The sequence below is a fragment of the Panulirus ornatus genome, chromosome 10 (genome assembly GCF_036320965.1).
Source record: "Panulirus ornatus isolate Po-2019 chromosome 10, ASM3632096v1, whole genome shotgun sequence".
In the NCBI taxonomy this organism is placed as follows: Eukaryota; Metazoa; Arthropoda; class Malacostraca; order Decapoda; family Palinuridae; genus Panulirus; species Panulirus ornatus.
Window position 1 is genome coordinate 33,964,388 of NC_092233.1, and position 12,628 is coordinate 33,977,015.

The 12,628-nt window shown below is 45.1% G+C and overlaps 1 protein-coding gene across 1 annotated transcript in view; it reads right to left on the reverse strand.

The window, feature by feature from the left end:
• LOC139750892 (uncharacterized) overlaps positions 1-6,554 on the reverse strand; it is a 120,366-nt gene extending 113,812 nt beyond the window's left edge. Inside the window, exon 1 of the mRNA XM_071665759.1 lies at positions 6,308-6,554. The gene's annotated coding sequence lies outside the window, so the exon portion shown is untranslated. The remainder of the gene's footprint in view (positions 1-6,307) is intronic.
• Between the last annotated feature and the right edge of the window lie 6,074 nt (positions 6,555-12,628).

Below are 12,628 nucleotides of genomic sequence, written 5' to 3' on the forward strand. Positions count from 1 at the left end.
TGATGATGATGGAGATGGTGGGGCCGGTGGTGTTGGTGATGATGATGATGGAGATGGTGGGAGCGATGGTGTTGGTGATGATGATGATGGAGATGGTGGGAGCGATGGTGTTGGTGATGATGATGATGGAGATGGTGGGAGCGATGGTGTTGGTGATGATGATGATGGAGATGGTGGGAGCGATGGTGTTGGTGATGATGATGATGGAGATGGTGGGAGCGATGGTGTTGGTGATGATGATGATGGAGATGGTGGGAGCGATGGTGTTGGTGATGATGATGATGGAGATGGTGGGGGCGATGGTGTTGGTGATGATGATGATGGAGATGGTGGGGGCGATGGTGTTGGTGATGATGATGATGGAGATGGTGGGGCGATGGTGTTGGTGATGATGATGATGGAGATGGTGGGGCGATGGTGTTGGTGATGATGATGATGGAGATGGTGGGGCGGTGGTGTTGGTGATGATGATGATGGAGATGGTGGGGGCGATGGTGTTGGTGATGATGATGATGGAGATGGTGGGGGCGATGGTGTTGGTGATGATGATGATGGAGATGGTGGGGGCGATGGTGTTGGTGATGATGATGATGGAGATGGTGGGAGCGATGGTGTTGGTGATGATGATGATGGAGATGGTGGGGGCGGTGGTGTTGGTGATGATGATGATGGAGATGGTGGGGCGATGGTGTTGGTGATGATGATGATGGAGATGGTGGGGGCGGTGGTGTTGGTGATGATGATGATGGAGATGGTGATGATGATGATGGAGATGGTGGGGGCGGTGGTGTTGGTGATGATGATGATGGAGATGGTGGGGGCGGTGGTGTTGGTGATGATGATGATGGAGATGGTGGGGGCGGTGGTGTTGGTGATGATGATGATGGAGATTGTGGGGCGATGGTGTTGGTGATGATGATGATGGAGATGGTGAGGGTGATGGTGTTGGTGATGATGATGATGGAGATGGTGGGGGTGATGGTGTTGGTGATGATGATGATGGAGATGGTGGGAGCGATGGTGTTGGTGATGATGATGATGGAGATGGTGGGGGCGGTGGTGTTGGTGATGATGATGATGGAGATGGTGGGAGCGATGGTGTTGGTGATGATGATGATGGAGATGGTGGGGGCGGTGGTGTTGGTGATGATGATGATGGAGATGGTGGGAGCGGTGGTGTTGGTGATGATGATGATGGAGATGGTGGGGGCAATGGTGTTGGTGATGAAGGAGTTGCCGGGGATAATGGGGATGTTGGTGATGAGTCACCTGTAATTACTGACATGGACCTCATGTAATTATTGACATGGACCGCTTATGATTACTAACATGGACCGCTTGTAATTACTGACATGTACCTCATGTAATTACTGATATGGACTACTTATAATTATTAAAATGAACCGCTTGTAATTACTGACATGGACCTCATGTAATTACTGACAGACCGCTTATAATTACTGACATGGACCTCATGTAATTACAGGCATGGACTGCTTTTAATTTCTAATATGGATCGCTTGTAATTACTAACATGGACCGCTTGTAATTAGAGATATGAACCACTTGTTATTACATACATGAACCTCTTGTAATTACAAACATGGACCGCTTGTAATTACTAACATGGACCGCTTGTAACTAAAAATATGAACCGCTTGTTATTACAAACATGAACCGCTTGTAATTACTAACATGGACCGCTTGTAATTAAAAACATGGATCGCTTGTAATTACAAACATGGACCGCTTGTAATTACAAACATGGATCGCTTGTAATTACAAACATGGACCGCTTGTAATTACTAACATGGACCGCTTGTGATTACTAACATGGACCGCTTGTAACGAAAAATATGAACCGCTTGTTATTACAAACATGAACCTCTTGTAATCACAAACATGAACCGCTTGTAATTACTAACATGGACCGCTTGTAATTAAAAACATGGATCGCTTGTAATTACAAACATGGACCGCTTGTAATTACAAACATGGATCGCTTGTAATTACAAACATGGACCGCTTGTAATTACTAACATGGACCGCTTGTGATTACTAACATGGACCGCTTGTAACTAAAAATATGAACCGCTTGTTATTACAAACATGAACCTCTTGTAATCACAAACATGAACCGCTTGTAATTACTAACATGGACCGCTTGTAATTAAAAACATGGATCGCTTGTAATTGCAAACATAGACCGCTTGTTATTACCAATATGGGCCGCTTGTTATTACAAACATAGACCTCTTGTAATTACAAACATGGACCGCTTGTAATTACTAACATGGGCCGCTTGTAACTTAAAATATGAACCGCTTGTATTTTACAAACATGGACCGCTTGAAATTAATGACCGCTTGTAATTACTAACATGGACCTTTTGTAATTACTAACATGGACCTCTTGTAATTACAAGCATTGACGGCTTGTAATTACTAATATGGACCGCTTGTAATTAGTAACATGGCCCGCTTGTATTTTACAAACAATGACTGCTTGTAATTACCAACATGGACCACTTGTTATTACAAACATGGACCTTATGTAATTATAAACGTGGACCGCTTGTAATTACTAACATGGACTTCTTGTAATTACAAACATGGACCACTTGTAATTTCTAGCATGGACCGCTTGTAATTACTAACATGGACCTCGTGATTACAAACATGGACCGCTTGTAATTACAAACATGAACCTCATGTAATTACTAACATGGACCTCTTGTAATTACAAACATGGACCGCTTGTAATTACAAACATGAACCTCATGTAATTACTAACATGGATCTCTTGTAATTACAAACATGGACCGCTTGTAATTACAAACATAAACCTCATGTAATTACTAACATGGACCTCTTGTAATTACAAACATGGACCGCTTGTAATTACAAACATGAACCTCATGTAATTACTAACATGGACCTCTTGTAATTACAAACATGGACCTCATGTAATTACTAACATGGACTTCTTGTAGTTACAAACATGGACTTCTTGTAATTACAAACATGGATTTCATGTAATTACAAACATGGACCGCTTGTAATTACAAACATGAACCTCATGTAATTACTAACATGGACTTCTTGTAATTACAAACATGGACTTCTTGTAATTACAAACATGGACCTCTTGTAATTACAAACATGGACCGCTTATAATTACAAACATGAACCTCATGTAATTACTAACATGGACCTCTTGTAATTACAAAAATGGACCGCTTGTAATTACAAACATGAACCTCATGTAATTACTAACATTGACTTCTTGTAATTACAAACATGGACTTCTTGTAATTACAAACATGGACCTCTTGTAATTACAAACATGGACTTCCTGTAATTACAAACATGAACCTCATGTAATTACTAACATAGACCTCTTGTAATTACAAACATGGACCGCTTGTAATTACAAACATGAACCTCATGTAATTACAAACATGAACCTCTTGTAATTACAAACATGGACCGCTTGTAATTACAAACTTGAACCCCATGTAATTACTAACATGGACTTCTTGTAATTACTAACATGGACCGCTTGTGACTACAAACATGGACCGCTTGTGATTACAAACATGGACTATTTGTGATTACTAACATGGACTTCTTGTAATTACTAACATGGACCTCTTGTTATTACGGACATGGACCGCTTGTAATTACTAACATGGACCGCTTGTATTTACAGACACGGACCGCTTGTAATTTTTGACATGAAGAGCTTATTTTTATTGACAAGCATCGCTTGGTTATTAGTCATATACCGCTTAATATTTTTGATATGGACCGCTTGTTATTAGTAACGTGGACCGCTTGTCATTATCAACGTGGACCACTTGTAATTATCAACGTAGACTGCTTGTAATCATAATGTGGACCGCTTGTAATTATCAACGTAGACTGCTTGTAATTATTGATATGGACCGCTTGTAATTATCAACGTGGACCGCTTTTAGTTATTAATGTGGACCGCTTGTAATTATTAAAAAGGACCGCTTGTAATTATTAACGTGGACCGCTTGTAGTTATAAAGTGGACATCTTGTAATTATTAACGTGGACCGCTTGTAATGATTAAGGTGGACCGCTTGTAATCATAATGTGGACCGCTTGTAATTATCAACGTGGACCGCTTGTAATTATTAATGTGGACTGTTTGTAATTATTAAGGTGCACCGCTTGTGATTATTAACATGACCGCTTGTAATTATAAAGTGAACCGCTTGTAATCATTAACTTGGACCGCTTGTAATTATAACATGGACCGCTTGTAATTATTAAGTTGGACCACTTGTGATTATGAAGTGGACCGCTTGTAATTATAACGTGGACCGCTTTTAATAATTAAGGTGGACCGCTTGTAATCATAACGGACCGCTTGTAATTAGCAAGGTGGATCGCTTGTAATTGTAATGTGGACCGCTTGTAATTATAATGTGGACCGTTTGTAATTATTAAGGTGGATCGCTTGTAATTATAACGTAGCCCGTTTGTCATCACTGACATGGCCGCTTATCATGCCGATCATTTCGTAGTCCTTATTATTCTATGTCTGAAACTTGCAGGTTTTCCATATATCTAAGAATTAAGAAACGTTCATTGGATTATTAATATAATATGTATGATCACTAATATGTATAATATGGGAGCCATCTACTCTCACACACATCTCTCAGCGTCTGTGTGGTCTCCACATTTCGTACGTCCTCAGTCAATGTATTGTGTTCATCCACTGTTCTTGTGTACTGTACGAAGGTGGTGATGTCTGACCCCTGTCTGTAGGCACGCTTGACGAAGCTGCCAGACTTACGATGACCAACCCCCATATACACATGACAGTGATTCAGTCATACTGTGAGCGGACCAGGCACTGATGGCTGCCGGGTCATCACCCGGGAGGTATGAAGAGAGAAAATTGCGAGGTAAGTAGTTGTATGACTGAACAATGCCCTTCCACCGCTCAAGGTGTGGAGGCCAGGGAGGGAGGGAGGGAGTATTGCTGTTCAGGAAGGGCTTAGTGGCCAGGGAGGGAGGGAGGGAGTTGTGCTGGCCAGGGAGAGTGTGGTAGCCAGGGAGGGAGGGTACGGTGGTGGTGAGGGGGAGTGTGGTATATACATTAAAGAATTGTATAATTTCTTGATGTATATACCTGTATACCTCGTTGAAACAGGCAAGTGTGGTATACACATTATAGAGCTGTATAACCTCTCGATGTATATACTTTTATACCACAATGAATAATGTATATACGTTCTTGGTATATATAACCAATATACACTATATACACTGTGGAACCTCTTGTCGACACTTGATTTAGATGGTACACTACACCCTTCATACACAGATGTGTACCCCGCTGTACACTACAGCTGTATGTATGTAGTATGGTATGAATACACTGTTGTATATCTGATATGTTTTGTTCATTATACATACTGTAGCCAAGCCTCTCAAACACTGATGTATACGCCTGGTTCACTTATAGATTCACTGTTGATGCCGTTATTAGTACTGTTGGTGCCGTTTTGTACACTGTTGATGCCGTTATTAGTACTGTTGATGCCGTTTTGTACACTGTTGATGCCGTTTTATACACTGTTGGTGCCGTTTTGTACACTGTTGATGCCGTTATTAGTACTGTTGATGCCGTTTTGTACACTGTTGATGCCGTTTTGTACACTGTTGATGCCGTTTTGTACACTGTTGGTGCCGTTTTGTACACTGTTGATGCCGTTTTGTACACTGTTGGTACCGTTTTGTACACTGTTGGTGCCGTTTTGTACACTGTTGATGCCGTTTTGTACACTGTTGGTACCGTTTTGTACACTGTTGGTGCCGTTTTGTACACTGTTGATGCCGTTTTGTACACTGTTGGTACCGTTTTGTACACTGTTGGTGCCGTTTTGTACACTGTTGATGCCGTTTTGTACATTGTTGGTACCGTTTTGTACACTGTTGGTGCCGTTTTGTACACTTTTGGTGCCGTTTTGTACACTTTTGGTGCCGTTTTGTACACTGTTGGTGCCGTTCTGTGCACTGTTGATGCCGTTATCACTACTGTTAATACACAGAGTATAAACAACGGACACACTAAGTCAGCGGCAATATACATTGATAAAGCCATATACATCGATATATATGAATTGTGATGTGCGTCATACAACGTTGCGTACGATTTTGATGGAGGTATAAACACTGTTCATCTAGAATTATATAAACTGCTGTACATACTGCTATATACACTATACACATTGGTATAAACACATGACGGGAAGTGCACTGTACCTCAGGAACTGGCAGCCAGGGTGATGGTGATGGCGGGGAGCTCCAGCCTGACTGGCTGGCTGGCGGGCTGGCTGGGTGGCTGGCTGGCGGGCTGGCTGGGCGGCTGGCTGGCGGGCTGGCTGGGCGGCTGGCTGGCTGGTGGGCTGGCTGTGTTGACCAATATTCCAGCTTCGAGACCTCGCGGGCGTGAAGACGAGAGGATCATCGGTATGCCCTGCTCTCGGTGGGAGAGGCTGTGAGGAAGGGCGGCGCGACCGGTCACCCGCGCAGGTGGAGGAGGAGGCGACGGTTATGTACGTTAACGGCGGTTTGTGCTGGCGGGCGGGGTCGACCACACATGCCTGGTCACGGCCGGAGGAGGGCGCTCATCTGGGGGGGGAGGGGGCCCTCATCCCTCCAGTGGTGCCTGGACATTGAAGGGTGAGGAGGGGGGGGGGGGAGGAGGAAATGGGAAGGGGGGGGGGGTTTGGAAGGAGGGGCAGCTGTACTGGGGACGCGGCCGGGGCTGACGCTGCCATTGCTGACAGTTCTGCTGACACTCCTGCTGACCACACATGTATCATCAAGGTCGACTGTTGGTGGTGACTATAAGGTCGACTGTTGGTGATGACTGTAAGGTCGACTGTTGGTGGTGACTGTAAGGTCGACTGTTGGTGGTGACTGTAAGGTCGACTGTTGGTGATGACTGTAAGGTCGACTGTTGGTGATGACTGTAAGGTCGACTGTTGGTGGTGACCGTAAGGTCGACTGTTGGTGGTGACTGTAAGGTCGACTGTTGGTGGTGACTGTAAGGTCGACTGTTGGTGGTGACCGTAAGGTCGACTGTTGGTGGTGACCGTAAGGTCGACTGTTGGTGGTGACTGTAAGGTCGACTGTTGGTGGTGACTGTAAGGTCGACTGTTGGTGGTGACCGTAAGGTCGACTGTTGGTGGTGACTGTAAGGTCGACTGTTGGTGGTGACTGTAAGGTCGACTGTTGGTGGTGACCGTAAGGTCGACAGTTGGTGGTGACCGTAAGGTCGACTGTTGGTGGTGACTGTAAGGTCGACTGTTGGTGATCACCGTAAGGTTGACTGTTGGTGTTGACTGTAAGGTCGACTGTTGGTGGTGACTGTAAGGTCGACTGTTGGTGATGACTGTAAGGTCGACTGTTGGTGGTGACTGTAAGGTCGACTGTTGGTGGTGACTGTAAGGTCGACTGTTGGTGGTGACTGTAAGGTCGACTGTTGGTGATGACTGTAAGGTCGACTGTTGGTGGTGACTGTAAGGTCGACTGTTGGTGGTGACTGTAAGGTCGACTGTTGGTGGTGACCTGTAAGGTCGACTGTTGGTGGTGACTGTAAGGTCGACTGTTGGTGATGACTGTAAGGTCGACTGTTGGTGATGACTGTAAGGTCGACTGTTGGTAGTGACCGTAAGGTCGACTGTTGGTGGTGACCGTAAGGTCGACTGTTGGTGGTGACTGTAAGGTCGACTGTTGGTGGTGACTGTAAGGTCGACTGTTGGTGGTGACCGTAAGGTCGACTGTTGGTGGTGACGGTAAGGTCGACTGTTGGTGGTGACTGTAAGGTCGACTGTTGGTGGTGACTGTAAGGTCGACTGTTGGTGGTGACTGTAAGGTCGACTGTTGGTGGTGACTGTAAGGTCGACTGTTGGTGGTGACTGTAAGGTCGACTGTTGGTGGTGACCGTAAGGTCGACTGTTGGTGGTGACTGTAAGGTCGACTGTTGGTGATGACTGTAAGGTCGACTGTTGGTGGTGACTGTAAGGTCGACTGTTGGTGGTGACTGTAAGGTCGACTGTTGGTGGTGACCGTAAGGTCGACTGTTGGTGGTGACTGTAAGGTCGACTGTTGGTGGTGACTGTAAGGTCGACTGTTGGTGGTGACTGTAAGGTCGACTGTTGGTGGTGACTGTAAGGTCGACTGTTGGTGAGTGACTGTAAGGTCGACTGTTGGTGGTGACTGTAAGGTCGACTGTTGGTGGTGACTGTAAGGTCGACTGTTGGTGGTGACTGTAAGGTCGACTGTTGGTGGTGACCGTAAGGTCGACTGTTGGTGGTGACTGTAAGGTCGACTGTTGGTGGTGACCGTAAGGTCGACTGTTGGTGGTGACTGTAAGGTCGACTGTTGGTGATGACTGTAAGGTCGACTGTTGGTGATGACTGTAAGGTCGACTGTTGGTGTTGACTGTAAGGTCGACTGTTGGTGATGACTGTAAGGTCGACTGTTGGTGATGACTGTAAGGTCGACTGTTGGTGGTGACTGTAAGGTCGACTGTTGGTGGTGACTGTAAGGTCGACTGTTGGTGGTGACTGTAAGGTCGACTGTTGGTGGTGACTGTAAGGTCGACTGTTGGTGGTGACTGTAAGGTCGACTGTTGGTGGTGACCGTAAGGTCGACTGTTGGTGGTGACTGTAAGGTCGACTGTTGGTGGTGACTGTAAGGTCGACTGTTGGTGGTGACCGTAAGGTCGACTGTTGGTGGTGACTGTAAGGTCGACTGTTGGTGGTGACTGTAAGGTCGACTGTTGGTGGTGACTGTAAGGTCGACTGTTGGTGGTGACTGTAAGGTCGACTGTTGGTGTTGACTGTAAGGTCGACTGTTGGTGGTGACTGTAAGGTCGACTGTTGGTGATCACCGTAAGGTCGACTGTTGGTGGTGACCGTAAGGTTGACTGTTGGTGGTGACTGTAAGGTCGACTGTTAGTGGTGACTGTAAGGTCGACTGTTGGTGGTGACTGTAAGGTCGACTGTTGGTGGTGACTGTAAGGTCGACTGTTGGTGATGACTGTAAGGTCGACTGTTGGTGGTGACTGTAAGGTCGACTGTTGGTGATGACTGTAAGGTCGACTGTTGGTGGTGACTGTAAGATCGACTGTTGGTGTTGACTGTAAGGTCGACTGTTGGTGGTGACTGTAAGGTCGACTGTTGGTGGTTACTGTAAGGTCGACTGTTGGTGGTGACTGTAAGATCGACTGTTGGTGTTGACTGTAAGGTCGACTGTTGGTGTTGACTGTAAGGTCGACTGTTGGTGTTGACTGTAAGGTCGACTGTTGGTGGTGACTGTAAGATCGACTGTTGGTGGTGACTGTAAGGTCGACTGTTGGTGGTGACTGTAAGGTCGACTGTTGGTGGTTACTGTAAGGTCGACTGTTGGTGATGACTGTAAGGTCGACTGTTGGTGGTGACTGTAAGGTCGACTGTTGGTGGTGACCGTAAGGTCGACTGTTGGTGATGACTGTAAGGTCGACTGTTGGTGATGACTGTAAGGTCGACTGTTGGTGGTGACTGTAAGGTCGACTGTTGGTGGTGACCGTAAGGTCGACTGTTGGTGATGACTGTAAGGTCGACTGTTGGTGATGACTGTAAGGTCGACTGTTGGTGTTGACTGTAAGGTCGACTGTTGGTGGTGACCGTAAGGTCGACTGTTGGTAGTGTCTCTGGTATATTCTCGTCCATCGTGGATCATCACAAGACACAAGTTGGTTTTCTTGTTAATGTACACAATTCAGGATGGATTGTACTACGTGACGAAGATAACCATCATAGTACGTGTGGGGTGGCCAGCGTGGTCTGGCAGGTGTGCTGCTGCATGGTGAGCGTCACACTCGGCAGCGTCACACTCGGGAGCGTCACACTCGGGAGCGTCACACTAGGGAGCGTCACATATAAGATCATCTGGGAGTACATTGCCACGTCCCGTTACACACAGCATACGGTACGTTCCTCTTCCCGGGTGACAGCGTCACGCACACCGTCACGGAACAACAAGTAACATCGCTCCGTATGAGATGTGGTCATGTAACACCACGATGTTCTCGTGTTACGATGACGGCCTTGTAGCGTCACGAGGCCTCACGTAGCATGTTACTGCGTCACGTAGCAACACTTGATGTTCCGGCAGACCAGTAGCGGCCACACTGATCCTCTGACCCCGAGCACGACGCGCCAGGTGACCCACGAAAACTGGGGAAACTTTCAAGAAAATCTGGGAAATCTGAAGTAGAATTAGGCTGTGTTATATATTCCTTCCTAGTAGACATGGTGATTATATACCCATGGTAGACCAGGTGATTATATACCCATGGTGGGCTAGGTGATTATATACCCATGGTAGACATGGTGATTATATACCCATGGTAGGCTAGGTGATTATACGACCATGGTAGACTTGGTGATTATATACCCATGGTAGACCAGGTGATTATATACCCATGGTAGGCTAGGTGATTATACGACCATGGTAGACTTGGTGATTATATACCTATGGTAGACTTGGTGATTATATACCTATGATAGACCAGGTGATTATATACCCATGGTAGACCAGGTGATTATATACCCATGGTAGGCTAGGTGATTTTTCGACCATGGTAGACTTGGTGATTATATACCTATGGTAGACTTGGTGATTATATACCCATGATAGACCAGGTGATTATGTACCCATGGTAGGCTAGGTGATTATACGACCATGGTAGACTTGGTGATTATATACCCATGGTAGACCAGGTGATTATATACCCATGGTAGGCTAGGTGATTATACGACCATGGTAGACTTGGTGATTATATACCTATGGTAGACTTGGTGATTATATACCCATGATAGACCAGGTGATTATGTACCCATGGTAGGCTAGGTGATTATACGACCATGGTAGACTTGGTGATTATATACCCATGGTAGACCAGGTGATTATATACCCATGGTAGACCAGGTGATTATATACCCATGGTAGACCAGGTGATTATATACCCATGGTAGACTAGGTGATTATATACCCATGGTAGGCTTGGTGATTATATACCCATGGTAGGCTAGGTGATTATATACCCATGGTAGGCTTGGTGATTATATACCCATGGTAGACCAGGTGATTATATACCTATGGTAGACTTGGTGATTATATACCCATGATAGACCAGGTGATTATGTACCCATGGTAGGCTAGGTGATTATACGACCATGGTAGACTTGGTGATTATATACCCATGGTAGACCAGGTGATTATATACCCATGGTAGGCTAGGTGATTATATACCCATGGTAGACTAGGTGATTATATACCCATGGTAGACTAGGTGATTATATACCCATGGTAGGCTAGGTGATTATATACCCATGGTAGACCAGGTGATTATATACCAATGGTAGACCAGGTGATTATATACCCGTGGTAGACTTGATTATATACCCATGGTAGACCAGGTGATTATATACCCATGGTAGACTAGGTGATTATATACCCATGGTAGGCTTGGTGATTATATACCCATGGTAGACCAGGTGATTATATACCCATGGTAGACCAGGTGATTATATACCCATGGTAGACTAGGTGATTATATACCCATGGTAGACTTGGTGATTATATACCCATGGTAGACTAGGTGATTATATACCCATGGTAGACCAGGTGATTATATACCCATGGTAGACTTGGTGATTATATACCCATGGTAGACTTGGTGATTATATACCCATGGTAGACTAGGTGATTATATACCCATGGTAGACCAGGTGATTATATACCCATGGTAGACTAGGTGATTATATACCCATGGTAGACTTGGTGATTATATACCCATGGTAGACTAGGTGATTATATACCCATGGTAGACCAGGTGATTATATACCCATGGTAGACTTGGTGATTATATACCCATGGTAGACCAGGTGATTATATACCCGTGGTAGACTTGATTATATACCCATGGTAGACCAGGTGATTATATACCCATGGTAGACTAGGTGATTATATACCCATGGTAGGCTTGGTGATTATATACCCATGGTAGACCAGGTGATTATATACCCATGGTAGACCAGGTGATTATATACCCATGGTAGACTAGGTGATTATATACCCATGGTAGACCAGGTGATTATATACCCATGGTAGACTAGGTGATTATATACCTGTGTTAGGCTAAGTGATTATATACCCATGGTAGACTAGGTGATTATATACCCATGGTAGACTTGGTGATCATATACCCATGGTAGACCAGGTGATTATATACCCGTGGTAGACTTGATTATATACCCATGGTAGACCAGGTGATTATATACCCATGGTAGACTAGGTGATTATATACCCATGGTAGGCTTGGTGATTATATACCCATGGTAGACCAGGTGATTATATACCCATGGTAGACCAGGTGATTATATACCCATGGTAGACCAGGTGATTATATTCCCATGGTAGACTAGGTGATTATATACCCATGGTAGACTAGGTGATTATATACCCATGGTAGACCAGGTGATTATATACCCATGGTAGACTAGGTGATTATATACCCATGGTAGACCA